Source organism: Mustela putorius, unplaced genomic scaffold, assembly GCF_011764305.1.
Source record: "Mustela putorius furo isolate JIRA1106 unplaced genomic scaffold, ASM1176430v1.1 tig00003838_pilon_pilon_pilon, whole genome shotgun sequence".
NCBI classification, from domain to species: domain Eukaryota; kingdom Metazoa; phylum Chordata; class Mammalia; order Carnivora; family Mustelidae; genus Mustela; species Mustela putorius.
In genome coordinates this window covers 1,349,601-1,377,595 of record NW_025421991.1, presented here as the reverse complement: position 1 = coordinate 1,377,595, position 27,995 = coordinate 1,349,601, and the positions used below count along the sequence as shown (strand labels likewise).

Sequence of the window (27,995 nt, the reverse complement as noted above, 5' to 3'; positions counted from 1 at the left end):
GAAAGGACCCAAATAAATAAAATCATGAATGAAAGAGGAGAGATCACAACTAACACCAAAGAAATACAAACTATTATAAGAACATTCTATGAGCAACTCTACGCCAATAAATTTGACAATCTGGAAGAAATGGATGCATTCCTAGAAACATATAAACTACCACAACTGACCCAGGAAGAAATAGAAAGCCTGAACAGACCCATAACCAGTAAGGAGATTGAAACAGTCATTAAAAATCTCCAAACAAACAAAAGCCCAGGGCCAGACAAACTAGATTTTAAGCTAAAGACTGTAGTCAGAGATACAGAAAGACTCCATACCATTCTTAAAGGGTCTATCCTTTATCCTTCCAAGAATACCTAAGAATTAAAATATCTATGTCTCCAGCATAAGAGAAGCCAACTACATAAGACAACTGTTAATGGAAATGAAGACATATTGATATAATATGTTAATTGTAGGGGATATTAACATTTCGCTCTCAGCAATAGTAGGATCATCTAATCAGAAAATGAACAAATAAACAAGAGCTTTGAATGACACACAGGACCAGACAGACCTCATAGATATATACAGAGCATTCCACCCTAAAACAACAGAATACACATTCTTCTCGAGTGTACATGGAACTTTCCCTAGAATAGACCAAATACTGGGTCACAGAGCAGGTCTCAACCTATACAAAAAGATTGAGATTATTCCCTGCATATTCTCAGATCACAATGGTATGGAACTGGAACTCAATTAAAAGAAGAAGTTTAGAAGAAATTTAAACAGTTAGAAGCTAAAGACCATCCTGCTGAAGAATGTTTGGGTCAATCAGGAAATCAATGAAGTACTTAAACAATTCATGGAAACCAATGAGAATGAAGACACTTCAGTCCAAAACCTATGGGATACAGCAAAGGTGGTACTAAGGGGGAAATACATAGCCATCCAAGTCTCCCTCAGGAAAAAAAAAAAAAAAAATCCTGAATTCACAAACTGTCTTTACACCTTAAAGATCTGGAGATTCAACAACAAATTAAACCTAACCCACACACAAGGAAGGAAGATTAGGGCAGAGATCAATGAATTAGAAACCAGAAATACAGCAGAACACATTAATGAAACTAGAAGCTGGTTCTTTCAAAGAATTAATAAGATTGATAAACTACTGACCAGACTTATTCAAAAGAAAAGAGAAAAGACCCAAATTAATACAACTATGACTGAAAAGGGGAGATCATGACTAACAATAGGGAAATAGAAATAATCATCAGAAATTATTATCAACAGCTATATGCCAATAAATTAAGTAACCTAGAAGAAATGGATGCCTTCCTGGAGACTATAAACTTCCAAGACTGAAACAGGGAGAAATTGACATCCTGAAGAGACCAATATCTAGTAACAATATTGAAGCAGTGATCAAAAACCTCCCAAAAAACAAGAGCCCAGGACCTGATGGATTCCCTGGGGAATTATATCAAACCTTCAAAGAAGAATTAATACTATTCTACTGGAGCTGTTTCAAAAAACAGAAATAGAGGGAAAATTTCCAGTCTCTTTCTATGAGACTAGCATTACCTTGATCCCCAAACCAGGCAAAGACCTCACCAAAAAGGAGAATTTCAGACCAATATCCCTGATGTATATAGATGCCGAGATTCTCAAGAAGATCCTTGGTAACAGGATTCAACAGTTTGTTTAAAAGTTTATCCACGGGGCACATGGATGGCTCAGTGTGTTAAGCCTCTGCCTTTGGCTCAGGTCATAATCCCAGGGTTCTGGGATCGAGCCCTGCATCGGGCTTTCTGCTCTGTGGGGAGCCTGCTTCCCCCTCTCTCTCTGCCTACTTGTGATCTCCCTCTCTCTGTTAAATAAATAAAATCTTAAAAAAAAAAAAAAAGGTTATCCACCATGACCAGGTAGGATTTATCCTTGAGATGCGAGAGTGGTTCAATATTTGCCAATCAATGATAGAACAAATTAATAACAGATGAGAAAAGAAATATATGGTCCTCTCAATTGATGCAGAAAAAGCATTTAACAAAATACAGCATCCTTCCCTAATTAAAACTACTTAGAATATAGGGAGTGAGGGAATATTCCTTAATTTCATAAAATCCATCTATGAAAAACCCACAGCAAATATCATCCTCAATGGAGAAATCCCGACATCCTTTCCCTTAAGATCAGGAAAGTGACAGGGATGTCCACTCTTGCCACTATTATTCAACATACTAATAGAAGACCAGCAACAGTCAACAACAACAACAAAAAGAAATATATTTAAATCGGCCAAGAAGTCTAACTCTCTCTCTTCTCAGATGACACGATACTTTACATGGAAAATCCAAAAATCTCTACCCATAAATTACTAGAATCCATACAGCATTTCAGAAATGTAGCAATATATTAAATCAATGCACAGAAAAACCCATTTCTTTCTTATACACCAAAAAGGAAACTCTGGAAAGAGAAATTAAAGAATGTATTCCATTTACAGTAGCACCAAAAATGATAAGGTAGCTTGGAATTAACCTAAGCAAAGAAGTAAATGATCTATACTCTAGGAACTAAAGAACACTCATGAAAGAAACTGAAGAAGAAACAAAAATGAAAAATATTCCATGTTCATGGATCAGAAGAATAAGCATTGTTAAAATGTCTATGCTGCCCAGAGAAATCTATACTTTCAGTGCTATTCTAATCAAATCTATTTTTCAAAGTGCTGGAACAAACAATCCTAAAATTTATATGGACCAAGAAAAGACCCCGAATTGCTAAGGAAATGTTGAAAAAGAAAAACAAATCTGAGAGCATCACATTGCCTAATTTCAAGCTATATTACAAAGCTGTGATCACCAAGACAGCATGGTACTGGCACAAAAACAGAAACATAGACCAATGGAACAGAGTAGAGATCCCAGATCTGGACCCTTGAAGGTACAGTCATATAATCTTGGACAAATCGGGAAAAGAATATCCAATGGGAAAAAGACAGTGTTCAATAAATGGTGTTGGGAAAATTGGACAGTGATATACAGAAGAATGAAGCTCCACCACTCTCATTCACCATACACAAAGATAACCTCAAAATTGATGAAAGACCTCATGTGAGAGAGGAATCCACAAAATCCTGGAGGAGAACATAGGCAGTAACCTCTTCAACACTGGCCACAGCAACTTCTTTCAAGACAGTCTCCAAAGGCAAGAGGAAAAAAAAGCAAAAATGAACTTTTGGGACTTCATCAAGATCAAAAAATTCTGCAGGAAACATCAACAAAACGAAGAGGCAACCCATGGAATGGGAGAAGTTACTTGCAAATGATACTACAGACAAAGGGCTGATATCCAAGATCTATAAAGAACTGCTCAAACTCAACACCCAAAAACACAAATAATCAAGTCAAAAAAATGGGCAAAAGACAGGAACAGACACTTCCCCAGTGAAGACATACACATGGCTAACAGTCACATGAAAAACTGTTCATCATCATTAACCATCAGGGAAATTCAAATCAAAACCACACTGAGACACCACCCTACACCAGACAGAATGGAAAAAATTGACAAGGCAAGAAACAACAAATGTTGGAGAGGATGTGGAGAAAGGAAAACTCTCTTACACTGTTGGTGGTAATGCAAGTTGGTGCATCTACTTTGGAAAGGAGTGTGGAGGATTCTCAAAAAAATAAAAAAGATAGCTCCCCTATGGCCCTGCAATTGCACTACCTGCTATTTACCCCAAAGGTACAGATGAAATGAAATGAAGGGGCACATGCACCCCAATGTTCAGAACAGCAATGTCCACAACAGCTAAACTGTGGAAAGAGCAGAGATGCCTTTCAACAGACAAATGGACAATGATGTAGTCCATATATACAATGGAATATTATTCAGCCATCAGAAAGGATGGATACCCAACTTTTTCATTAACATGGATGGGACTGGAGGAGATTTTGATGACTGAAATAAGTCAAGCAGAGAAGATCAATTATCATATGGATTCACTTACTTTTGGAACATAAGGAATAGCATGGAGGACATTAAGAGAAGGAAGGGAAAATGAGAGGGAGAAATTGGAGGGGGAGATGAACCATGAGAGACTTCAGACTCTGAGGAACAAACAGGATTTTAGAAGTGAGGTGTGTGGGGTCAGGGGTTGGCCCAGTGATGAGTATTAACGAGGGCACTTGGGATGCTTGGGTGGCTCTATTGGTTAAGTGTCTGCCTTTGGCTCAGGTCATGATCCCAGGGTCTTGGGATCAAGTCCAGAATCAGCTTCCTTGTTCTGTGGGGGGGCCTGCTTCTCGCTGTGTCTGCTGCTCCCCCTACTTGTGGTCTCTCTCTGTCTCTCTTTGACTAATAAAAAAATTAAATCTTAATAAAAAAGAAAAGGAAGGCTTGCATTGCATGGAGCTCTGGGTGTTATACATAAACAATGAATCTTGGAACATTACATCAATAACTAATGATGTACTGTACGGCGACTAACCTAGCACAATTTAAAAAAAATTGTTTGGCATTCCAATCACCGTATCAACTGACAAAATCAGTCCTTTCATTTGTTATTTTGAGGAAATGCTTTATGTAAGGTATCATGTCTTTGAGCCAACACATTTCTTTTATTCTTGAATATTCATAGTATGCTGTTGTAAATTTTCCCTGGGGTTTTAGGACGTGCTGAGGATAAAGTTGTAACACTTCAGAATATGAAATAAAAATAAGTGTATATGTTATCCTCTTATAGTTTTCAAACTTGTACCTACTAATTGTATTTATTGTCCATAAATGGCTTACTTTCTTATTATATTAGTCTTAAAGTTGTTAAATCCTGGTATCATAGAAGATAGTATGTATCAATATATTCATACCAGAGGAAAAATAACCCATATACAATGATTCCTTGTAATTTTGCTGACAGACTATTCTTTAGTTTTTATTATGTTTGGATTCTGATGATGCCAATCTATCCCTACAGCTCCAAGGAGAAGAATACTTTCTTAAATGGGGTCAAGATATAAGTAAAAGTTCTCTAGAATCTCAGATTGCATAAGTGTGAAAGTTTTAAGACAATTAAATATCACTTTGTGCCACTTTTAATACTGGCATGGGAAAATGAAAAAAAAAAAAAAAAGGTTACCTAGAGAAGGTGTTTCACTTGACCTTATTCATACCTATTCTGCATTAAAACTGTTCTGAGATATTGATCACATAAAGTATGACTTAATTACCATGGTTTTTGCTTATAGCTTACAGAATGTTTCAGCAATATAAATGACATTTCTGATCAATTTGAACAATGTTACTAAAGCATGGAAAGGTATATATGAAGTCAAATACCATTTTAAAAATAGAATCTCAAGACATCAGTAAAAAGGAAAAAAAATAAAAAGATTCAGAATTTCATGTCAGAATTCAGACCCATGTGATTATATGCATTTGATCCTGTTAGGTGATCAAATTATTTATTTTACATTTCTTATTTTTAAATTTTATTTGTTTATCTGACAGAGAGAAAGAGACAGTGAGAGAGGGATACAAGAAGCGGGAGTGGGAGAGGGAGAATCAGGCTTCCCACCAAGCAGGGGTCCGATGTGGGGCTCAATACCAGGACGCTGGGATCATGACCTGAGCCAAAGGCAGACGCTTAATGACCAAGCCACCCAGGTGTCCCTTATTTTACATTCCCAATATAAAATTAATGGCCTTTGAAGGATTCCAACTTGTGAATGACCATGTCAATATTTTTCTCACTTATGAAGTACAGCTGTGTGGTGAAAGACTAACATTTCCAAAAAAAGAAGAAAGCTCATGTGTACCAATAATAATCTACTTATAGAAAATGCAATATCTTATTTTACTGATATGCAGCAGTCTATGAGTAAATGTCATGCTGAAATAAGTCCATATTTTCACAAATAAAATTAACTTTCTAATGATATTTTAGACCAGCAGCATTGTAGTTTTGAATGCACCATATTTTGTGCACTCTAGAATCAAAACACTAAACACATACAAATATCTAAATAACAGAGAGAGAGAGGGATCATTTTAGCCAAATTAAATTTAAATTCCCTACTCCAATGGAAGTCAGTTCGGTGCTCATTTCTTTGAGCTGTAATTTGATACCTATAACATTTTCATTTAAATTATTTGAAAATTGACATGTAGAAACTTTCTTGTTAAAACTGTGAAACCAGGGCTCCTGGGTGGCTCAGTCAGTTGAACATCAGACTTGATTTCAGCTCAGGTCATGATCTCAGGGTCATCAGATGGAGCCTCAGGTTGGAAGGGGGTGTCCATACTCAGCAGGGAGTTGCTTAAGAATTTCTCTCTGCTTCTTCCTCTATCCATCTCCTCACTTATATGTTCTCCATCTCTCTGTCAAAATAAATAATTAAAGTCTTTATTTTATTTTTATTTTTAAACCCAGTGAAGCTAGGTTCTGTGAGTTCACACTAGGAAAAGGTTAACTGAAACTAAAAAATCAAGGTGGTGTGTGGCTGGCTCAGTTGGCAAAGCATGAAACTCTTGATCTTATTATTATGAGTTGGAGCCCCACGTTGAGTGCAGAGATTACTAGAAATGAATAAATGAATAAATACATTTTTTAAAAAGAGGTGAAAGTCAAAACAATAAGGCTTAATTAAACTCTTGCAGGAAATATGGAAATCACAAATGAAGTAGGCCCTATGAAGAAAGTAAATCCTTTACCACTTGAAGATTTCTCTTTTCCTTCTTCAAATATTTGAAGCAGGGTTGATAAAAAAAGGATTTCTCACTAAGATACCTTATTCTTTTTAAGTGTTGGATAAAGGTTCCATTGTAACTGAGCATCAAAAATTATCAGATAGATTTGTAGATGCTAGTGATTGATAGTTATTCCATATCCTGTGAAATGTTGTGTGAAAGACAATTATTATTATGAAACTACTTTACAATATTTTTTTAATCTCTGATAGCATTGTGTATATAATTTTGTAGTTTCAGCTTCCTCAAAGTAGAAAGATGTAGGCTTCCTATTTTTCCATATATTCAAATAGGGCTTTCTAAAGTTAACAAAACTACTAAGAATGGTCTGTCTCAGGGGTGCCTGGGTGGCTCAGTGGGTTAAAGCCTCTGCCTTTGGCTTAGGTCATGATCCCAGGATCCTGGGATTGAGCTCTGCATCAGGGTCTCTGCTCTGCAGGGAGCCTGCTTCCTCCCCTCTCTCTCTCTGACTGTCTCTCTGCCTACTTGTGATCTCTGTCTGTCAAATAAATAAGTAAAATCTTAAAAAAAAAAAGAATGGTCTGTCTCAACCCATCAGAATTACAAATTGTTTTGACACATTTTGTGCAATGCCATGATAGAAATTATCTAGAATATTATCATGGTTCAAAGTGCCCTGAAATTTTCAAAATGTCCTTGGAAATATTTTTTGAGCACCAACTTCTGGTTTCATTAATTCTTAGTGGAGGAGCATGCATGTCTACATTTTGAGTTGCCATTGTTTTAGGAGTCATTAACCAAAAATAACCGTAGGTTCTCTGTATAGTAAGACTACCATATTTTATTTTCACTGGGGAATTATTAAAATTATAAAGATTCCATGGCCAAACTGAGCCTGATTAAACAATTTCTTCAATACTGATAAAGTTTAAGGACATTGATTGGAAATTGAACAGCTCTCTGGTTATTAAAATAAATATCTTCTCTTCTAGATATTTATCAGCTATTCCATTCTTAATTTTGAGCATACTGAATTTTGTTCACTAGGTAATTAATTAGCTTAGTGTGCTAAGCATGTTTTACTTTGAAGCATGTTTTAAGCTTTGTTAGGGCAGTTGAAAGGTTGTATTTGTTCTAAAGTTGAAATAGCCTTATGACTTAGGTGTGCAAATAGGTCTCTTCAAAATTTTTTCATTTAAATTCCAGTTATTTAACATACAGCATAATGTTAGTTTAGGGTGTAGAATTTAGTGATTCATCACTTACATACAACACGTGGTGCTCATCACAAGTGCACTTCTTAATACCCATCACCTATTTAACCCACCCCACCCACCACCCCTCCAATAACCATGTTTGTTCTCTATAGTTAAGGTTCTGATTCTTGGTTTGCCACTCTTATTCCCCCTATGTTCACTTGTTTTGTTTCTTCAATTCCACATATGAGTAAAATCATATGGTCTTTGCCTTTCTCTTACATAATATTCTCTAGTTCCGTCCACGTCATTGCAATGGGAAGATTTAATTCTTTTTACAACTGAAGAATATTCCATTGTGGATATATATATATATATATATATATATATATATATGCTATCCCTTCTTTATCCAATCATCAGTTGAGGGATGCTAGGGCTCTTTCCATAATTTGGCTATTTTCAATGATGCTGCTAGAAACATTGGGTGCATGTATGTCTTCAAATCACTATTTGTATCCTTTGGGTAAATACCTACTAGTGCAAAGGCAAAAACATAAGTTAATTCTATTCTTAAATTTTGAGGAATCTTCATACTGTTTTCCAGAGTGGCTACATAGTTTGCATTGCCACCAACAGTGTAGGACCGTTCCCTTTTCTCCACATTCTTGCAAATATCTGTTGTTTCCTGGGTTGTTAATTTTAGCCATTCTGACAGGTGTGAGGTGATAGATCAGTGTATTTTTAATTTGTATTTCCCTGATGAGGAGTGATGCTGAGTATCTTTTCATATGTCTGTTAGCCATCTGTATGTTTTCTTTTTTTTTAACACCTGATGATGATATATTTATTTATTTTATTATGTCCTGTTTGTCACCATGCAGTACATCATTACTTTTTGATGTAGTGTTCCACGATTCATCGTTCGCATATAACACCCAGTGCTCCATGAAATATGTGCCCTCCTTAATACCCACCACTGCCCTCCCTTCTAAAACCCTCAGTTTGTTTCCTGGAGTCTATAGTCATTCATGGTTCATCTCCCCCTCTAACTCCCCCCCCCCCTTCATTTTTCCCTTCCTTTGTGAAAAGTTTTCCCAATGTCATTTCTTGAAAAGGCTGTTTTTTTTCCACTGAATATTATTTCCTGCTTTGTCTAAAATTAATTCACCATGGAGTTGTGGGTTCATTTCTGGGTTTTCTATTTTGTTTATTGATTTATGGGTCTATTTTTGTGCTAAGAACACACTGCTTTTTTTTGTGTGTGTGTGATTTTTTTTTTCTCTTGCCTTTGGAGACTGTCTTGAAAGAAGTTGCTGTGGCCAGTGTTGAAGAGGTTACTGCCTATGTTCTCCTCCAGGATTTTGTGGATTCCTCTCTCACATGAGGTCTTTCATCCATTTTGAGGTTATCTTTGTGTATGGTGAAAGAGAGTGGTGGAGCTTCATTCTTCTGTATATCGCTGTCCAATTTTCCCAACACCATTTATTGAACACTGTCTTTTTCCCATTGGATATTCTTTTCCCGATTTGTCCAAGATTATATGACTGTACCTTCAAGGATCCAGATCTGGGCTCTCTACTCTGTTCCATTGGTCTATGTTTCTGTTTTTGTGCCAGTACCATGCTGTCTTGGTGATCACAGCTTTGTAATATAGCTTGAAATCAGGCAATGTGATGCTCTCAGATTTGTTTTTCTTTTTCAGCATTTTTTTTTTTTTGTGATTTGGTGTATTTTTTGGTTCCATACAAATTTTAGGATTCTTGTCCTAGAGGCAGAAAGAACTCCTCTCAAGTTCAAGGAAAACAGACCAATGTCCTAGCATGTAATATTAGAACAAATCTTAGAACAATGGAAACTATCTTAAGGTCAGTTGGGGGAAGAGATTACTTACATACAGAGGAAGGAGCATCAGAATAATGTCAAAGCTGTCCACAGATACCCGAAAAGCCAGAAAGGGTTGAAAAGCCATATTCAGGGTACTAAATGAGAAGAACATGCAGCCAAGACTACTTTATCTGGCAAGGCTGTCATTCAGAATGGTTGGAGAAATAAAGAGCATCCACGACTACCAGAAGCTGAAGAATAAGTGACTACTAAGTCAGCCCTGCAAGAAAGATTAAGGAAGGTTTTGTCAAAGAAGAAAGACCCCAAGAGTGATACAGAACAGAAATTTACAGAGATAATGTATAGAAACAAGGACTTCACAGGCAACATGATAACAACAAAATCATATCTTTCAATAATCACTCTCAATATATATGGCCTAAATGCTTCCATGAAAAGGCATAGGGTTGCAGATTAGATAAAAAGACAGGACCTATCCATATGTTGTCTACAGGATACTCATTTTCAACTTACAGATACATTCAGACTGAATGTGAAGGGATGGAAAACCATCTTTCATGTCAACAGACCTCAAAAGAACATTGAGGTAACAGTTCTCATATCAGACAAATTAGATTATAAGCTAAATACTGCAGTTAGAGTTACATAAGGACTCTATATCATTCTAAAAGGGTCTATCCAACAAGAAGATCTAAGAATTGTAAATATGTATGCCCCTACATGGGAGCAGCCAACTACATAAACAAACTGTTAACCAAAATAAAGAGGCATATTGATAACAATACATTAATAGTAGGAGACTTCAACACTCCACTCTCAGCAACAGACAGATCATCTAAGCAGAAAATCAACAAAGAAACAAGAGCTTTGAATGACACACTTGACCAGATGGACCTCACTGATATACACAGAACATTCCACCTTAAAACAACAGAATACTCATTCTTCCCAAGTGTACATGGAACTTTCTCTAAAACAGACCATATGCTTGGTCACAATTCAACTGATACCGAAAGATTGAAATTTTCCCCTGCATATTTTTAGATCAAAATGCTTTGAAACTGAAACTCAGTCACAGGAAAATTTTGGAAGAGATTAAAACACTTGGAAGCTAAAGACCATCCTCCTGAAGAATGTTTGGGTCAATAAGGACATTAAAGAACTTAAATAATTCATAAAAACCAATGAGAATAAAAACACATTGGTCCAAAACCAATGGAATACTGCAAAGGCAGTCCTAATGTGGAAAAACATAACCATCCAAGCCTCCTTCAAAAAAATTGAAAGTCCCAAATTCACCAGCTAACTTTATACCTCAAAAAACTGGAGAAAAAAACATCAGAGCCCAAGTCATGCACAAGAAGAGAAATAATTAATATTAGAGCAATGATCAATGAAATAGAAACCAGAAATTTACTAGAGCAGATCAATGAAACGAGAAGCAGGTTCTTTGAAAAAAAAAATGATATTGATAAACCACTGACCAAACTTATCCAGAAGAAAAGAGAAAGGACCCAAATTAATAAAATATGAATGAAAGGGGAGAGATCATGATCAACACCAAGGAAATAGAAACAATTATGATAAATCATTGTCAATAACTATATTTCAATCAATTAATCAACCTGGAAGAAACAGATGCTTTCCTGGAAACCTATCACCTACCAGGACTGAAACATCTGTGTCTTTAGAAAAATGTCTATTCATATCTTGTGCTTATTTATTAACTGTTTGATTTAGGTTTGGGGGGGCATTGAGTTTTATAAATTCTTTCTGTATTTTGAATACTCACCCTTTATCAGATAGGTCATTTGCAAACATCTTCTCCCATTCTCTAGGTTGAATTTAGCTTTGTTGATTGCTTCCTTCACTCTGTAGAAGCTTCTTATTTTGATGAAATCCCAAAATTTATTTTTGCTTTTGTTTCCCTTGCCTTATGAGGCATATCTAGAAAGAATTAGCAAAGGCTGATGTCAAAGAAGTTACTGTCTATGTTTTCCTCTAAGATTTTGATTGCTTCCTGTCTCACATTGAGGTCTTTCATTCATTTTGAATTTATTTTTCTGTATGCTGTAAAAAAAAAAAAATGTGGTCCAAGGATTTCTTTAGCATTGTTTTGTCCAGTTTTCCCAATGTCATTTCTTGAAAAGACTGTCTTTTTTCCACTGAATATTCTTTCCTGCTTTGTCTAAAATTAATTCACCATGTAGTTGTGGGTTCATTTCCTGGTTTTCTATTTTGTTTATTGATTTATGGGTCTATTTTTGTGCTAAGACCACACTGCTTGATGACTACCGCTTTGTAAAATAGCTTGAAGTCTGGAATTCTGATGCATACATCTTTTTTTTTTTTTTTTTTTTTTTTTTTAAGATTTCTTTGGCTCTTCAGGTTCTTTTTTGGTTCCATACAAACTTTAGGGTTGTTTGTTCTAGCTCTGTGAAAAATGTTGGTGGTATTTTTGATAGAGTTTGTATTAAATGTATTAAATGTAACTTTGGGTAGTTTAGACATTTTAACACTGTTTCTTCTTTCAATCCGTGGGCATGAGACGTTTTTCCATTTATTTGTGTCCTTTTCAATTTCTTTCATAAGTGTTCTATAGTTTTCAGAGTATAGATCTTTTACCTCTTTAGTTAGGTTTATTCCTGAGTCTTTTACTGTTTTTGATACAGGTTGTAACTGGGATTGATTCCTTGATTTCACTTTCTATTTGTTCATTATTGGTGTATAGAAATACAATAGAATTCTGTACTTGATTTTGTATCCTGTGACTATTACTGAATTTTTGTATCAGTTCTGACAATTTTTTGATGGATTCTATTGTGTTTTCTAAACGGAGTATCATGTAGCCTGCAAATAGTGAAAATGTTTCTTCTTCCTTGCCAATTTGAATGTCTTTTGTTTCTTTTTGTTATCTAATTGCTGAGGTTAGGACTTCCAATACTTTGCTAAATAACATTGGCAAGAGTGAACATCCCTGTCTTGTTACCAACCTCAAGGAAAAGTTATCAGTTTTTCACCATGGAGAATGATATTAGCTGTGGGTTTTTCCTATATGGTCTTTATTATGTTGAGTTATGTTCCCTCTAATCCTATTTTGTTGAGAGTATTTATCATTAATATACATTGAATTTTGTTAACTGTTTTTTTATCTATTGAAAGGATCATCTGTTTCTTATTCTTTTATTAATGTGGTGAATAATGTTTGATTTGTCAATATTGAACCAACTTTGCAGTCCAGGAGTAAGTCCTACTTGATCATGATGAAGGATTCTTTTAATGTACTGTTGGATTTGATTTTCTAATATTTTGTCAAGAATTTTTGCATCCATGTTCATCAGGGATAATGGTCTGTAATTATCTTTTATAGTGGAGTCTTTACCTGGTTTTGATATCAGGTGGTGATGACTTCATAGAATGAATTTGGAAGTTTCCTTACATATATATTTTTTTGGGATAATTTGAGAAGAATAGGCATTAACTTTTATTTAAATGTTTGGCAGAAAAGAAAAAAAAATGTTTGGTAGAATTCCCCTGTGAAGTAATCTGGAGCTGGACTTTTGTTTGTTGGGAGATTTTTGATTACTAATTCAATTTCTTTGCTTTTTTTCAGTCTATTCAAGTTTTCAATGCCTTCCCATTTTAGTGTTGGTATTTTATATGCTCCAAGGATTTTATCCATTTCTTCCAGATTGTCCAATTTGTTGGGATATAATTTCTCATAATATTATCTTATCATTGTATTCTGCAGGGATTGCTGTTTCTCCTTTCTCATTTGTGATTTTATTTATTTGGGTCCTTTCTCCTTTATTTTTGATAAGTCTGTCTAGGAGTCTGTAAATTTTATTTAGTTTTTCAATGAAGCAGCTCCTGGTTTCATTGATTAGTTCTCTTTTTTCTTTAATTTCTATATCATTTATTTCTATTCTAATCTTTATTATTTCCCTTCTACTGTCTTTAGGCTTTGTTGTTCTTTTTCTAGCTCCTTTAGGTTGTTTATTTGAGGATTTCTTGCTTCTTGAGGTAGGGCTATATTGCAATATATTTTGCCCTTCGGACCTCTCTGGCTTCTTTGCAGAGGTTTTGAACCCCATATTTTCATTTTCAATGTTTTCATGTATTTTTTAATTTATTCTTTAATTTCCTGGTTCCCCATTCATTGTTTAATAACATGTTCTCTAACATCCATGTATTTGTGTTTTTCCATATTTTTTCTTGTTGACCTCAAGTTTCATAGCAATGTGGTCAGAAAATATACATAGTATGATCTCACTCTTTTGTACTTGCTGAGAACTGATTTGTGATATAGTATTTGATCTATTCTGGAGAATACCCCGGGCACTTGTGAAAGGAATGTGTGTTTTCCTCTTTAGGATAAAATGTTCTAACGTATCTCTTAAGCCCATTGGGTCCAGTGCATCATTCAAATCCTTTGTTTCCTTATTGATTTTCTGCTAAGAAGATCTGTCCACTGACGTTACTGGATTATTAAAGTCCACTACTATTACTGTATTATTATCAATGAATTACTTTATGTTTAGTATTATATTGTTTTATATATTTTGGTTCTCCCAAATTGGGGGCATAAATATTTAAAATAGTTAAGTATTATTGTTGGATAGTCCCCTTTATTATGATATAGTGCTCTTCTTCATCTCTTCTTAGAATCTTTGGTTTAATATCTAGTTTGTCTTATATACGTAATGCTATTATGGCTTATTTTGATGTCCAATTACATAATAAATATTTACATATCCCCTGACTTCAAAGCTGAAAATGTCTTTAGGTCTAAAATGAGTCTCCCATAGGCAGAAAACAGATGGGTCTTTTATTTTTATCCATTCTGACATCCTATGTCTTTTTTAAAATTTAATTTAATTTTATTTTTTCAGTGATCCAAAATTTATTTTTTATGCTCCACACTCAGTGCTCCATGCAATACGTGCCTTCCTTAATATCCAACAACAACACCTCACCCAACGCCCCAACCTCCTCCCCTCCAAAACCCTCAGTTTGTGTATCAGAGTCCACAGTCTCTCGTGATTTGTATCCACCTCCAATTTCCCCCAACTCACTTCTCTCCATCTCCCAAAGTACTCTGTGCTATTCCTTATTCTCCACAAGAAAGTGAAACCATATGACAATTGATTCCCTCTGCTTGACTTATTTCAGTCAATATAATCTCCTCTATTCCCGTCCATGTTGATACAAAAGTTGGATATTCATCCTTTCTGATGGAGGCATAATACTCCATTGCGTATATGGACCATATCTTCTTTAACCATTCTTCCGTTGAAGGACATCTTGGTTCTTTCCACAGTTTGGCAACTGTGGCCATTGCTGCTATGAACACTGTGGTACAGATGGCCCTTTTTTTCACTACATCTGTATCCTTGGGGTAAATACCTAGCAGTGCAATTGTAGGGTCATAGGGAAGCTCTGTTTTTAATTTCCTAAGGAATCTCCACACTGTTTTCCAAAGTGGCTGCAACAACTTGCATTCCCACTAACAGAATTAGATGGTCCCCCTTTCTCCACATCCTCTCCAACACTTGTTGTTTACTGTTTTGATGATTTTGGCCATACTAACTGGTATAAGGTGGTACCTCAATGTTTTTTTTTTTTTTTTTCAAAAAAAAGTCACTGTTCCAATTTTATTTGGTATTTTAGTTGGTACAACACTTGGTTGTATGGTCTTTTTACATTATATGGCAATGTACACTATATTCAGACATACATGGTACACGAAGTAAGATCCTTTGGAACAGTTACGCACGATACATGCAATAATGAATTGATACATTGGAGCCCAGGATGTGACTGACTGGAAAAGATGGACTAGGCGTGTTGGGTGAAGGAACCAGAAGTCATAGAACACACATGAAATACGCACCTGGTTTGAAGAGCACCTGCTGCATATGCAGTATTGGCAGTGGTGCCTCTTAGATGAACCCATTTAGGACTACAAAGGCAGGTATCATCCGGCATTAGGGTATAGCTGCAGGGTTTACTGAACCATTCGTATTTAGAAATTTAAGAAACCGATGTTTTTTCCTTAGGCTATTTTGATATTATTTAAATAACAATTCAGATAATAAGGACAATGTACAAAACCTCCAACTACAACCCTGTCGTAGTCTAGACAGTGAAGTGGTACATTAGAAAACTTTTAAACTGCAGGTCCTGGGGCACCTGGGTGGCTCAGTGGGTTAAGCCACTGCCTTCGGCTCGGGTCATGATCTCAGGGTCCTGGGGTCGAGTCCCGCATCGGGCTCTCTGCTCAGTGGGGAGCCTGCTTCCCCTCTCTCTCTCTGTCTGCCTCTCCGTCTACTTGTGATTTCTCTCTATCAAATAAATAAATAAAATCTTTAAAAATAAATAAATAAATAAATAAATAAACTGCAGGTCCTTTGGGATCCCCCAGAGTGTATCTGCGCTCTTCTTCAAATGGACTCCTTCCTCAGGAGTTATAGTCACCTTCACAACATCTGAAATTTCATTCTGTCCCAAGATGCAAGGAACATTAGGGAAGACATCATCTTTTATTCCATACAGACCATTAATCATGGTGGAAATTGGATGCACCCGTCTAAGATTCTTCATTATACTTTCTGCCAAATCTGCCACAGACAGTCCAATGGCCCAGGAAGTGTAGCCTTTCAGTTTGATCACCTCATAGGCACTCTCAACCACCTGTTTATGAACCTCTTTCCACTGTTCCTTATCTGCATCAGTGCCTAAGTCCAGGTGCAGATTCTTCAGAGAGACACCAGCAATGTTTACTCCACTCCATATAGGCACACTGGAGTCTCCATGCTCCCCGAGGAGCCACCCATGACAGCTTAACGGGTGAACGCCCAGCCTTTCCCCCATTAGGTAACGGAACCGGGCTGAATGCAGATTGCAACGACTTCCAATTAACAAGGTTTTTGGGAAAGCCACTTATCTTCCAAGCCACATAGGTCAAGATATCCACTTGATTGGAAACAACAAGCAACTTGCAATTTGGACTGTATTTGATGACATTAAGAATGATGAACTTAAAGATGTTCCTGTTATGCTGGACCAAATTAAGACAGCTTTCTCCCTCTTGCTGATGTGCCCCAGCTGTGATAATAACCAGCTTGGAGTTTGCAGTCACATTATAGTCTTTGCCAGAGACAATTTTTGGTGTTCTAAGGAAAAGGCTTCTGTGCTGGAGATCCATCATCTCTCCCTTCAGTTTGTCTTCTGTGACATCAACAAGAGCAAATTCATCTGCCAAGTCATTAAGATACTGATGGCACAAGTCATGCCAATAGCACCAACCCCAACCCAACCCCTATAATCTTATTTTGGGGGACATGTTCTTCCTTAAGAAGATTCTGAATCAGCTGATCTTTGAGAGTTGCCATTTTGGACTTAGAACCAAAAGGAGTTGGGAGTGCACGTGGGGAGGGAGGGCGCTGGCAGCAGTGCTGGGAGACTGGATCCCGACTTGGAGGCAGCAGCTCTGACACCCTCAATGTGGTTTTGATTTGAATCTCCCTGATGGCTAATGATAATGAACATTTTTTCATGTGCTTGTTAGTCATTTATATGTCTTCTTTGGAGAAGTGTCTGATCATGTCTTCTGCCCATTTTTTGACGTGATTATCTATTTTGTGTATGTTAAGTTTGAGGAGTTCTTTATAGGTAAATCCTAATTGGTCGTATTTTTTTTTTTTTTTTTTTTTTAGTGTTGCTGGATTTGGTTCACTACTATTTTCTTGAGCATTTCAGTGTTTCTGTGCAAGATATTATCTGTAGTGTTCTTTATTTTATATATATATATATATATATATATACTTTTTTCTTTTTTAAATTAAATTAATTTATTTATTTTCAGAAAAACAGTATTCGTTATTTTTTTCACCACACCCAGTGCTCCATGCAATGCGTGCCCTCTATAATACCCACCACCTGGTACAACAACCTGCCACACACCCACCACTTCAAACCCTTCAGATTGTTTTTCAGAGTCCATAGTCTCTCATGATTCACCTCCCCTTCCAATTTCCCCCAACTCCCTTCTCCTCTCTAACACCCCTTGTCCTCCATGATATTTGTTATGCTCCACAAATAAGTGAAACCATATGATAATTGACTCTCTCTGCTTGACTTATTTCACTCAGCATAATCTCTTCCAGTCCCGTCCATGTTGCTACAAAAGTTGGGTATTCATCCTTTCTGATGGAGGCATAATACTCCATAGTGTATATGGACCACATCTTCCTTATCCATTCGTCCGTTGAAGGGCATCTTGGTTCTTTCCATAGTTTGGCGACCATGGCCATTGCTGCTATAAACATTGGGGTACAGATGGCCCTTCTTTTCACGACACCTTCTCAAACTCAACACACATGAAACAGGAAAACATATCAAAAAATGGGCAGAAGATATGAACAGACACTTCTCCAATCAAGACATACAAATGGCTATCAGACACATGAAAAAATGTTCATTATCATTAGCCCTCAGGGAGATTCAAATTAAAACCACATTGAGATATCACCTTACACCAGTTAGAATGGCCAAAATTAACAAAACAGGAAACAACATGTGTTGGAGAGGATGTGGAGAAAGGGGAACCCTCTTCCACTGTTGGTGGGAATGCAAGTTGGTGCAGCCTCTTTGGAGAACAGTGTGAACATTCCTCAAGAAAAAAAAAAAAAAAAAAATATATATATATATATATAAATAACTGATGTCTTTGCCTGGCTTTGGTATTAGGATTATACTGTTCTCATAGAATGAATTGGGAAATATTCCCTCCACTTTTATTTTTTGGAAGTGTTTGTAAAGGAATTCTGTTCATTATTCTTTATACATTTGGTGGAATTCACCAGTGAAGCTGGGTTCTGGGCTACTCTTTTAATTAACAATTAAGTTTATTAATTTGTTTTATAGTTCTATTGAGGTTTTTAATTCTACTTGAGTCATTTCTGGTAGTTTGAATCTTTTTAAAAATACCATTTCATCAGGGCACCTGGGTGGCTCAGTTGGTTAGGCAGCTACCTTCAGCTCAGGTCATGATTCTGAAGTCCCAGTATTCTGTCCTGCATTAGGCTTCCTGCTCAGCAGGTGTCTGCTCCTCTCTCACCCTCTGGTCTTCACCCTACTGTGCTCTCTCTCACTCTCTCTCTCTCAAATAAATAAATAAAATCTTATGAAAAGAATACCATTTCATATAGATTATCTAATTTGTAGTCATACATTTGTTCATTGTTTCCTCTACACTATTTCCCCTGTGTGAGTTGATGGTGATGTCCTTTTTCTTATTGTTGAGTTTAGCAATTTGAATCTTCTTTCCTCTTCTTTTGGTTAGTCTAGCTAAATGTTTGTCAGCTTTGTTGATTTTTGCAAAGAACTAAAGTTTGCTATTTACTTAAATCTTTAAGCCTTAAACCTTTGATATTTTACTTCTTGGATTTTAAACTCTCCTTACCCCCTCTCTCTAAATATAGAGACAAAGTTGGTTTATATGTGATTAACATGAAAAACTAACATAACCCTGAAGACATTTTTTTCTTCACCTAATATAGATGGTTTCAGGCTAGTACAATACTCAATGATTATTATAATTCTTCTTCTATCTTATTATTAAGCCACTTTCAAAAGTTTAAAATTTGCCTATTTGAGCCCCACCATCATGTTAGCATTCCAGGCAACATATCAGTATTTTTGCCACCAGGAAATAGACTAACATTTCCAATCCTGAAAAAGACCTCCTTCAACTTTCACATACCATTCCATTAACAAACTTTTGGTCCGATCCTATTATATGGACCCACTGAGCAACAAAGAGGCTGAAAACTGAGCTCTAATCATCAATAAAATAAGGAAAGACTACTTATCAAAGGATATATCTATCCTTGTATAAGTATGTGTGATGTGTACATATTTTCAAATTATATAAAGGCATTTTATTACATACTTCATTTCGTATTCTGATTTAAAAAAATATTTAGTAGCATTTATTAAGAACCCTAATAAAACAATATTCTCTGCGTATGTGTGTGTATAGTATGTGTTCAAGATTTTGAAGATACAGATCTAATGATTATGAGAGTGAACATTTGTGATCTATTCACTACTTCCTTTTCTTGTCTATTATACTTTCATTCCTGATCCTTTCTTAGAAATTTAAAGTGCTTTCTCTAAGCTCTATAATCAATTAGAATACTGGTTTCCAGATAGTTGTATGAACAGGAATCATCTGGGAAATTTATCAAAAATGTGGATTCCAGGTTCTATCTCAAGAGATTTTAAATTAGGTCTGTGGTAGAACCAGGAACTTGCACAATTAACAGGGACCCCAGGTTGTTCTGGCCACAATATTTGAAAATAAAAAATTCACTGAGTTAGGGGATTTTGTGATTAACCATTTTTCTTTTTAAATGTAAAATGAATTTGACAACTAAGATATCGTTCTTTTTCTTCTTTTTTAAATTTTTAAAGTTATTTTATTTTTTATAGTTTTTCTTTTTTGTTTGTTTAACATATAATGTATTATTAGCCCCAAGGGTACAGGTCTGTGAATTGCCAGGTTCACACTTCATAGCACATACCTTCCCCAATATGCATAACTGCACCACCCTCTCCCTACCCCCTCCCTCTGCAAACCCTCAGTTTGTTTTGTGAGATTAAGAGTCTATTATGGTTTGTCTCCCTCCTGATCTCATCTTGTTTCATTTATTCTTTTCCTACCCCACAAACCCAAACATTGCCTCTCAACTTCCTCATCTCAGTGGATCATATGATAATTGTCTTTCTCTTATTGGCTTATTTCGCTAAGCATAACAGTATCCGGCAGTTGCATCCACGTCATCGCAAATGGCAAGATTTCATTTCTTTTGATGGTTGCATAGTATTCCATTGTATACATATATCACTTCTTATTTATCCATTCATCTGTTGATGGATATCCTGGTTCTTTCCATAGTTTGGCTATTGTGGACATTGCTTCTATAAACATTCAGGTGCACATGCCCCTTCGGATCACTACATTTGTATATTTAGCGTAAATACCCAGTAGTGCAATTGCAGCATCATAGGGTAGCTCTATTTTCAACTTTTTGAGGAACATCCATGCTGTTTTCCAGAGTGGTTGCACCGGCTTGAATTCCCACCAACAGTGTAGGAGGGTTCTCCTTTCTCCACATCCTTGCCAGTGTCTGTCATTTCCTGCCTTGTTAATTTTAGTCATACTGACTGGTGTGAGGTGGTGTCTCATTGTGGTTTTGATTTGTATTTCTTTGATGCCAAGTGATGCGGAACACTTTTTCTTGTGTCTGTTGGCCAACTGGATGGCTTCTTTGCAGAAATGTCTGTTCATGTCCTCTGCCCATTTCTTGATTGGATTATTTGTTCTTTGGGTGTTGAGTTTGATAAGTTCTTTATAGATTTTGGATACTAGGCCTTTATCTGATATGTCATTTCCATATATCTTCTCCCATTCTGTAATATACTTTTGTTTTTTTAACTGTTTCCTTTGCTGTGCAAATGTTTTTGATCTTGATGAAGTCTCAATAGTTCATTTTTGCCCTTGCTTCCCATGGCTTTGGCAATGTTCCTAGGAAGAATATGCTGTGGCTGAGGTCGAGGAGGTTGCTGCCTGTATTTTCAAGGATTTTGAAGGATTCCTTTCTCACAATGAGGTTGTTCATCCATTTTAAGTCTGTTTTTGTGTGTGGTGTAAGGAAATGGTCCAATTTCATTTTTATGCATGTGACTGTCCAATTTTCCCAACACCATCTGTTGAAGAGACTGTCTTTTTTCCACTGGACATTTGTTCTTGCTTTGTCAAAGATTAGTTGACCATAGAGTTGGGGGGTCTATTTCTGGGCTACTTTTCTGTTCCATTGATCTAAGTGTCTGGTTTTTTGTTTTTGTTTGTTTGTTTGTTTGTTTGATTTTGCCAGGACCATACTGTCTTGATGATGACAGCTTTATAATAGACCTTGAAGTTTAGAATTGTGATACCACCCACTTTGGCTTTCTTTTTCAATATTCCTTTGACTAGTCAAGGTCTTCTCTGGTTCCATATAAATTTTAAGAAGATTTGCTCCATTTCATTGAAAAAAAAAATGGATGGGATTTTGTTAGGGATTGCATTAAATGTGTAGATTGCTTCAGTAGCATAGACATTTTCACAATATTTGTTCTTCCAATCCAGGAGCATGGAACATTATTCTATTTCTTTGTGTCTTCTTCAATTTCTTTCATGAGTACTTTATAGTTTTCTGAGTATAGATTCTTTGCCTCTTTGGTTAGGTTTATTCCTATGTATCTTATGGTTTGGGGTCCAATTGTAAATAGGATTGGCTCCTTAATTTCTCTTTCTTCTGTCTTGTTGTTGGTATAAAGAAATACAACTGATTTCTGTGCATTGACCTTATATCCTGACACTTAACTGAATTCCTGTATGAATTCTAGCAGATTTGGAGTGGTGTCTTTTGGGTTTTTCACATAAAGTATCATATCATCTGCAAAGAGTGAGAGTTTGAATTCTTCTTTGCCGATTTGGATGACTTTAATTTCTTTTTGTTGTCTATCGCTGAAGCTAAATAGCAGTGGTGATAACGGACATCCGTGCCATGTTCCTGACCTTAGCAGAAAAGTTCTCCGTTTTTCTCCATTGATAATGATATTTATGGTGGGTTTTTCACAGATGGTTTGATGATATTGAGGTTTGTACCCTCTATCCCTACACTTTGAAGAGTTTTGATCAGGAAAGGATGCTGTACTTTGGCAAATGCTTTTTCAGCATCTATTGAGAGGATCATATGGTTCTTGTTCTTTCTTTTACTAATGTATTGTATCATATTGATTGATTTGCGGATGTTGAACCAACCTTGCAGCCCTGGAATAAATCCCACTTGGTCATGGTGAATCATCCTTAATGTACTGTTGAATCCTATTGGCTAGTATTTTAGAGAGAATGTTCGCATCTGTGTTCATCAGGGATATTGGTCTGTAATTCTCTTTTTTGATGGGATCCTCCTCTGGTCTTGAGATCAAGGTTATGCTGGCCTCATAAAATGAGTTTGGAAGTTTTCCTTCCATTTCTATTTTTTGGAATGGTTTCAGGTGAGTAGGAATTAATTCTTCCTTAAATAATTGGTAGAATTCCCCTGCGAAGTCATCTGGCCTTGGGATCTTGTTTGTTGGGAGATTTTTGATGAGTGCTTCTATGTCTTTACTGGTTATGGGTCTGTTCAGGTTTTCTATTTCTTCCTGGTTCAGTTTTGGTAGTTTTTATGTCTCTAGGAATGCATCCATTTCTTCCAGATTGTCAAATTTGCTGGCATAGAGTTGCTCACAATATGTTCTTAATTTTTTTGTTTGTTTGTTTTTCTTTGGTGTCAGTTGTGATCTCACCTATTTCACTCATGATTTTATTTATTTGGGTCCTTTCTATTTTCTTCTTGATAAGTCTGACCAGGGGTTTATCAATCTTATTAATTCTTTCAAAGAATCAGCTTCTAGTTTCATTGATTTGTTCTATTGTTTTCTTGGTTTCTATTTCATTGATTTCTGCTCTGATCTTTATGATTTATCTTCTTCTGCTGGGTTTAGGCTTTTTTTTTGTTTCTTTCTCCAGCTCCTTTAGGTGTAGGGTTAGGTAGTGCATTTGAGACCTTTCTTGTTTCTTGAGAAAGGCTTGTATTGCTATATATTTTCCTCCCAGAACTGCCTTTGCTGTGTTCCACAGATTTTGAACCATTGTGTTTTCATGAATTTTTTCAAGTCTTCTTTAGTTTCCTGGCTGACCCATTCATTCTTTAGAAGGATGCTGTTTAGTCTTCATGTATTTGGGTTCTTTCCAAATTTCCTCCTGTGATTGAATTCTAGCATCAGAGCATTGTGGTCTGAAAATATGCAGGGAATGATCCAATCTTTTGTACCAGTTGAGACCTGATTTATGACCCAGGATGTGGTCTATTCTGGAAAATGTTCCAAGTGCACTAAAGAAGAATGTGTATTCTGTTGCTTTGGGATGGATTGTTCTGAATATATCTGTGACGTCCATCTGGTCCAGTGTGTCATTTTAGGCCTTTATTTCCTTATTGATCTTTTGCTTGGATGATCTGTCCATCTCAGTGAGGGGAGTGTTAAAGTCCCCTACTATTATTGTATTATTTTTGATGTGTTTCTTTGATTTTGTTATTAATTGGTTTATATAGCTGGCTGCTCCCATGTTAGGGCCATAGATTTTTAAATATTTTAGATCTTCTTGTTGGACAGAACCTTTGAGTATGATATAGTGTCCCTCCTCATCTCTTATTATAGTCTTTGGCTTAAAAATCTAATTGATCTGATATAAGGATTGCCACCCCGCCTTTCTTTTGATGTCCATTAGCATGATAAATTGTTTTCCACACCCTCGCTTTAAACCTGGAGGTATCTTCAGGTATAAAATGAGTTTCTTGTAGACAGCATATTGATGGGTTTCGTCTTTTTTTTTTTTTTTAATCCACTCTGATACCCTGTGTTTTTTCATTGGGGGGATTTAGCACATTTACTTTGAAAGTAACTATTGAGAGATAGGAATTTAGTGCCATTTATTGCCTGTAAGGTGAATATTACTGTATATTGTCTTTTTTCCTTTCTGATCTACAACTTTCAGGGTCTCTCTTCACTTAGGGGAACCCTTTCAATATTTCCTATAGATCTGGTTTGGTGTTTGCAAATTCCTTCCGTTTTGTTTTGTTTTGTTTTGTTTTTTGTTGTTGTTGTTTTGTCCTGGAAGCTTTTTATATCTCCTTCTATTTTCAGTAATAGCCTAGCTGGTTATAGTATTCTTGGTGGCACGTTTTTCTTATTTGGTGCTCTGAATATATCATACCAATTCTTTCTGGCCTGCCAGGTCTCTGTGGATAAGTCTGCTGCCAATCTAATATTTTTACCATTGTATGTTAGAGAGTTCTTTTCCCGGGCTGCTTTCAGGATTTTCTCTTTGTTGATAAGACTTGTAAATTTAATTATTATGTGATGGGGTGTGGACCTACTCTTACTGATTTTGAGGGGGGTTCTCTGCACCTCCTGGAGTTTGATGCTCGTTCCCTTTGCCATATTAGGGAAATTCCCTACAATAATTCTCTCCAATGTACTTTCTGTTCCCCTCTCTCTTTCTTCTTCTTCTGGAATCCCAAATATTCTAATGTTTCAACTTTAAGTTATATCACTTATCTCTTGAATTCTCCCCTCATGGTCCAGTAGTTGTTTGTCTCTCTTTTGCTCAGCTTCTTTATTCTCTGTCATTTGGTCTTCTATATCACTAATTCTTTCTTCTGCCTCATTTATCCTAGCAGCAAGAACCTCCATTTTTTATTGCACCTCATTAATAGCTTTTTAAAATTTCAACTTGGTTAGATTTTAGTTATTTTATTTCTCTTAAAATGGCTTTTATTTCTCCAGACAGGGTTTCTTTTGTATCTTCCTTGCCTTTTTTTGAGCCCAGCTAGCACCTTGAGAATCATCATTCTGAGCTCTAAATCCAACATATTACCAATGTCTGTATTGATTAGATTCCTAGCCTTTGGTACTGCCTCTTGTTTTTTTTTTTTTTTTTTTTTTTTGTTTATTGTTTTGTTTTATTTTATTTTTTTGTGGTGAGTTTTTCTGCCTTGTCATTTTATCCAAATAAGAATATATGAAGGAGCGAATAAAACAGTAAAAGGGTGGCAAAGACCCCAGGAAAGTGTGCTCTAACCAAATCGGAAGAGACCCCAAATCGTGTGGGGATCAAAGGGGGTAAAAAGAATTTCAGAAAAAAATTTTTAAAAAAAGGATAAAAAATATAAAATATATATATATATATATATATATATATATATATATAACAGAGTCACCCACTTAATTTTGGGAGTACTTTGGTCTCTTAGAAGGAACTACCTCCCAGAGTTTTAAGGAATGAAAAACTTTTTAATAATAATGGTAAACACAATGAAGGAATGGAATATGACTATAAAGTAGAAAATTTTTAAAAAATTCTAAAAAAGGAGTTGATATGATTAGTTGTTTGTGAGAATAAAGAAAAAGAAAGTGGAGAAAATTTGCTCAGGTTGGAGACTAGAACAAAGCCCTGTGCTAGATTTAGGGTATATGTGGATCTATTAGAAGTTGTTTCCCAATTTTTATAGAATAAAACACCCTATGTGTATACAAAAAAGAAAGTAGGATACAATGAAAGATAAACTATGACTATAATAATGAAGGTTCAAAAAGATTTTTTATGATAGTTTAAGATAATCTAGTTAAATACGTTAAAAGAGGAAAGAGTAAAAATTTAAAAAAATTAACATAAGAAAAAAAAATTTTTAAATTAATTAACTTTGCAAGACTAAAGAATCATGGTTAGAAAGCCATGAATTCCATGTTTTGCTTTCTCCTCCTCTGGAATTTCGCTGTTCTTCTTGGTAAGTGAACTTGGTCTTGGCTGGATTTCTTGCTGATCTTCTGGGAGAGTGGCCTGTTGTAGTATTTCTCAAGTGTCTTTGCCTGAGGTGGAATTGCACCACCCTAACCAGTGGCTGGGCTGAGTAATCTGCTCAGGTTTGCTTTCAGGAGCTTTTGTTCCCTGAACCCTTTCCGTAGAGTTCTGGATGACAGGAATGAAAATGCTGGCCTCCCAATCTCCAGTTCAGGGGAGCTGAGAGCTCTGGGTCCCTTCAGTGTACCCTTGAAGGAAAGTGCTCAATCACTTCAATGTCCCTGGCTTCTGGCTGCGCTCTGAGCTTACCCAGCCTGTGACCAAGCATCTCTGTCTCTGGCACACAGTCCCGCCTTATATCTCCAAACTCAGCAGATCCCTGTGCTCTCCCAGGGAGCTCTCCCTGGATCTCGTGGGGTCCCTGCTCAAAGAGCAGTGGCCTGACTGTACCATGGATCATTGTTTAAGGTAACCACGAGTTGAGAGTTCACTCCTGGGCTCTGTCTATTAGCTGGATTCCCTGCACCAATACTTGTGAGCTCTGTGACACTCAGACACCCCTGATCCTTCTGTGACCCCGTGGGACCTGAGACCACACTTTCCCCATGTGGGCTTCCCCCCGGCTTAGCCTCTGGAGTGATGTCTCTCAGTGAAGCAGACTTTTAAATGTTCTGATTTTGTGCTCTGTTGCTCCATCGCTTGCTGGGAGCCAGCCCCTTCCCCCCATGGTCTATCTTCCCATTGTTTTGTATTCATTTCTTCACAGGCCCTACGTTTCAGAAAGTGGTCAATTTTCTGTTTCTAGAATTGTTGCTCTTCTTCTTTTCAATCTCCTGTTGGAATTGTAGGTGTTTGGAATGATTTTATAAATTATCTAGCTGATCTCCTGCTGTCTGAGTCATCTCAGCATGCTACTCCTCAGCTATTGACTCCTCCTCTCTAGCAGTATAGACATTTTAATGGCGTTTATTCTTCTGATCCATGAGTATGGAATGGTCTTCCATCTTTTTGTGTCTTCTTCAATTTCTTTCATGAATGTTCTGTAGTTCCTCAAGTACAGATTTATACCTCTTAGGTTAGGTTTATTCCCTGGTATCTTATGGTTCTTGGTAGTATAGTAAATGGAATTGATTCTTTAATTTCCCTTTCTATATTTTCATTGTTAGTGTATAAGAAAGCAACTGGTTCCTGTACATTGATTTTGCATCCTACCACATTACAGAATTGCTGTATGAGTTCTAGTAGTTTGGGGGTGGAGTCTTTTGGGATTTCCATATAAAGTATTGTGTCATATGCTAAGAGAGAGAGTTTGACTTCTTCTTTGTCAATTTGAATACTTTTTGTTTCTTTTTGTTGTCTAATTGCTGTTGCTAGGACTTCTAGTAATATGTTGAATAACAGTGGCAAGAGTGGACATCCTTATTGTGTTCCTTATGTCAGAGGGAAAGCTTTCAGCTTTTCCCCATTGAGAATGATATTTGCTGAGGGTGATATTTCATAGATATGTTTTATGAAGTTGAAGAATGTTCACTCTATTCCTATACTTTGAATCATTTTAGTCAGGAACAGATGTTGTATCTGGTCAAATGCTTTTTCTGCATCAATTGAGAGGACCATGTGTTTCTTCTCCTCTTACTGATTTGTGGATGTTGAAGTATTCTCGAATTGCATGGATAAATCCCGCCTTGTCATGGTGTATAATCTTTTTAATGTACTGTTGGATCCTATTAGCTCGATCTTGTTGAGAATCTTGGCATCCATATTCTTCAGTGATATCGGTCTGATATTCAACT

The 27,995-nt window shown here is 36.3% G+C and overlaps 1 pseudogene; it reads right to left on the bottom strand.

Moving 5' to 3' along the window:
• Positions 1-16,145: 16,145 nt before the first annotated feature.
• On the bottom strand, positions 16,146-17,155 carry LOC101683772 (annotated as a pseudogene).
• Positions 17,156-27,995: the final 10,840 nt, after the last annotated feature.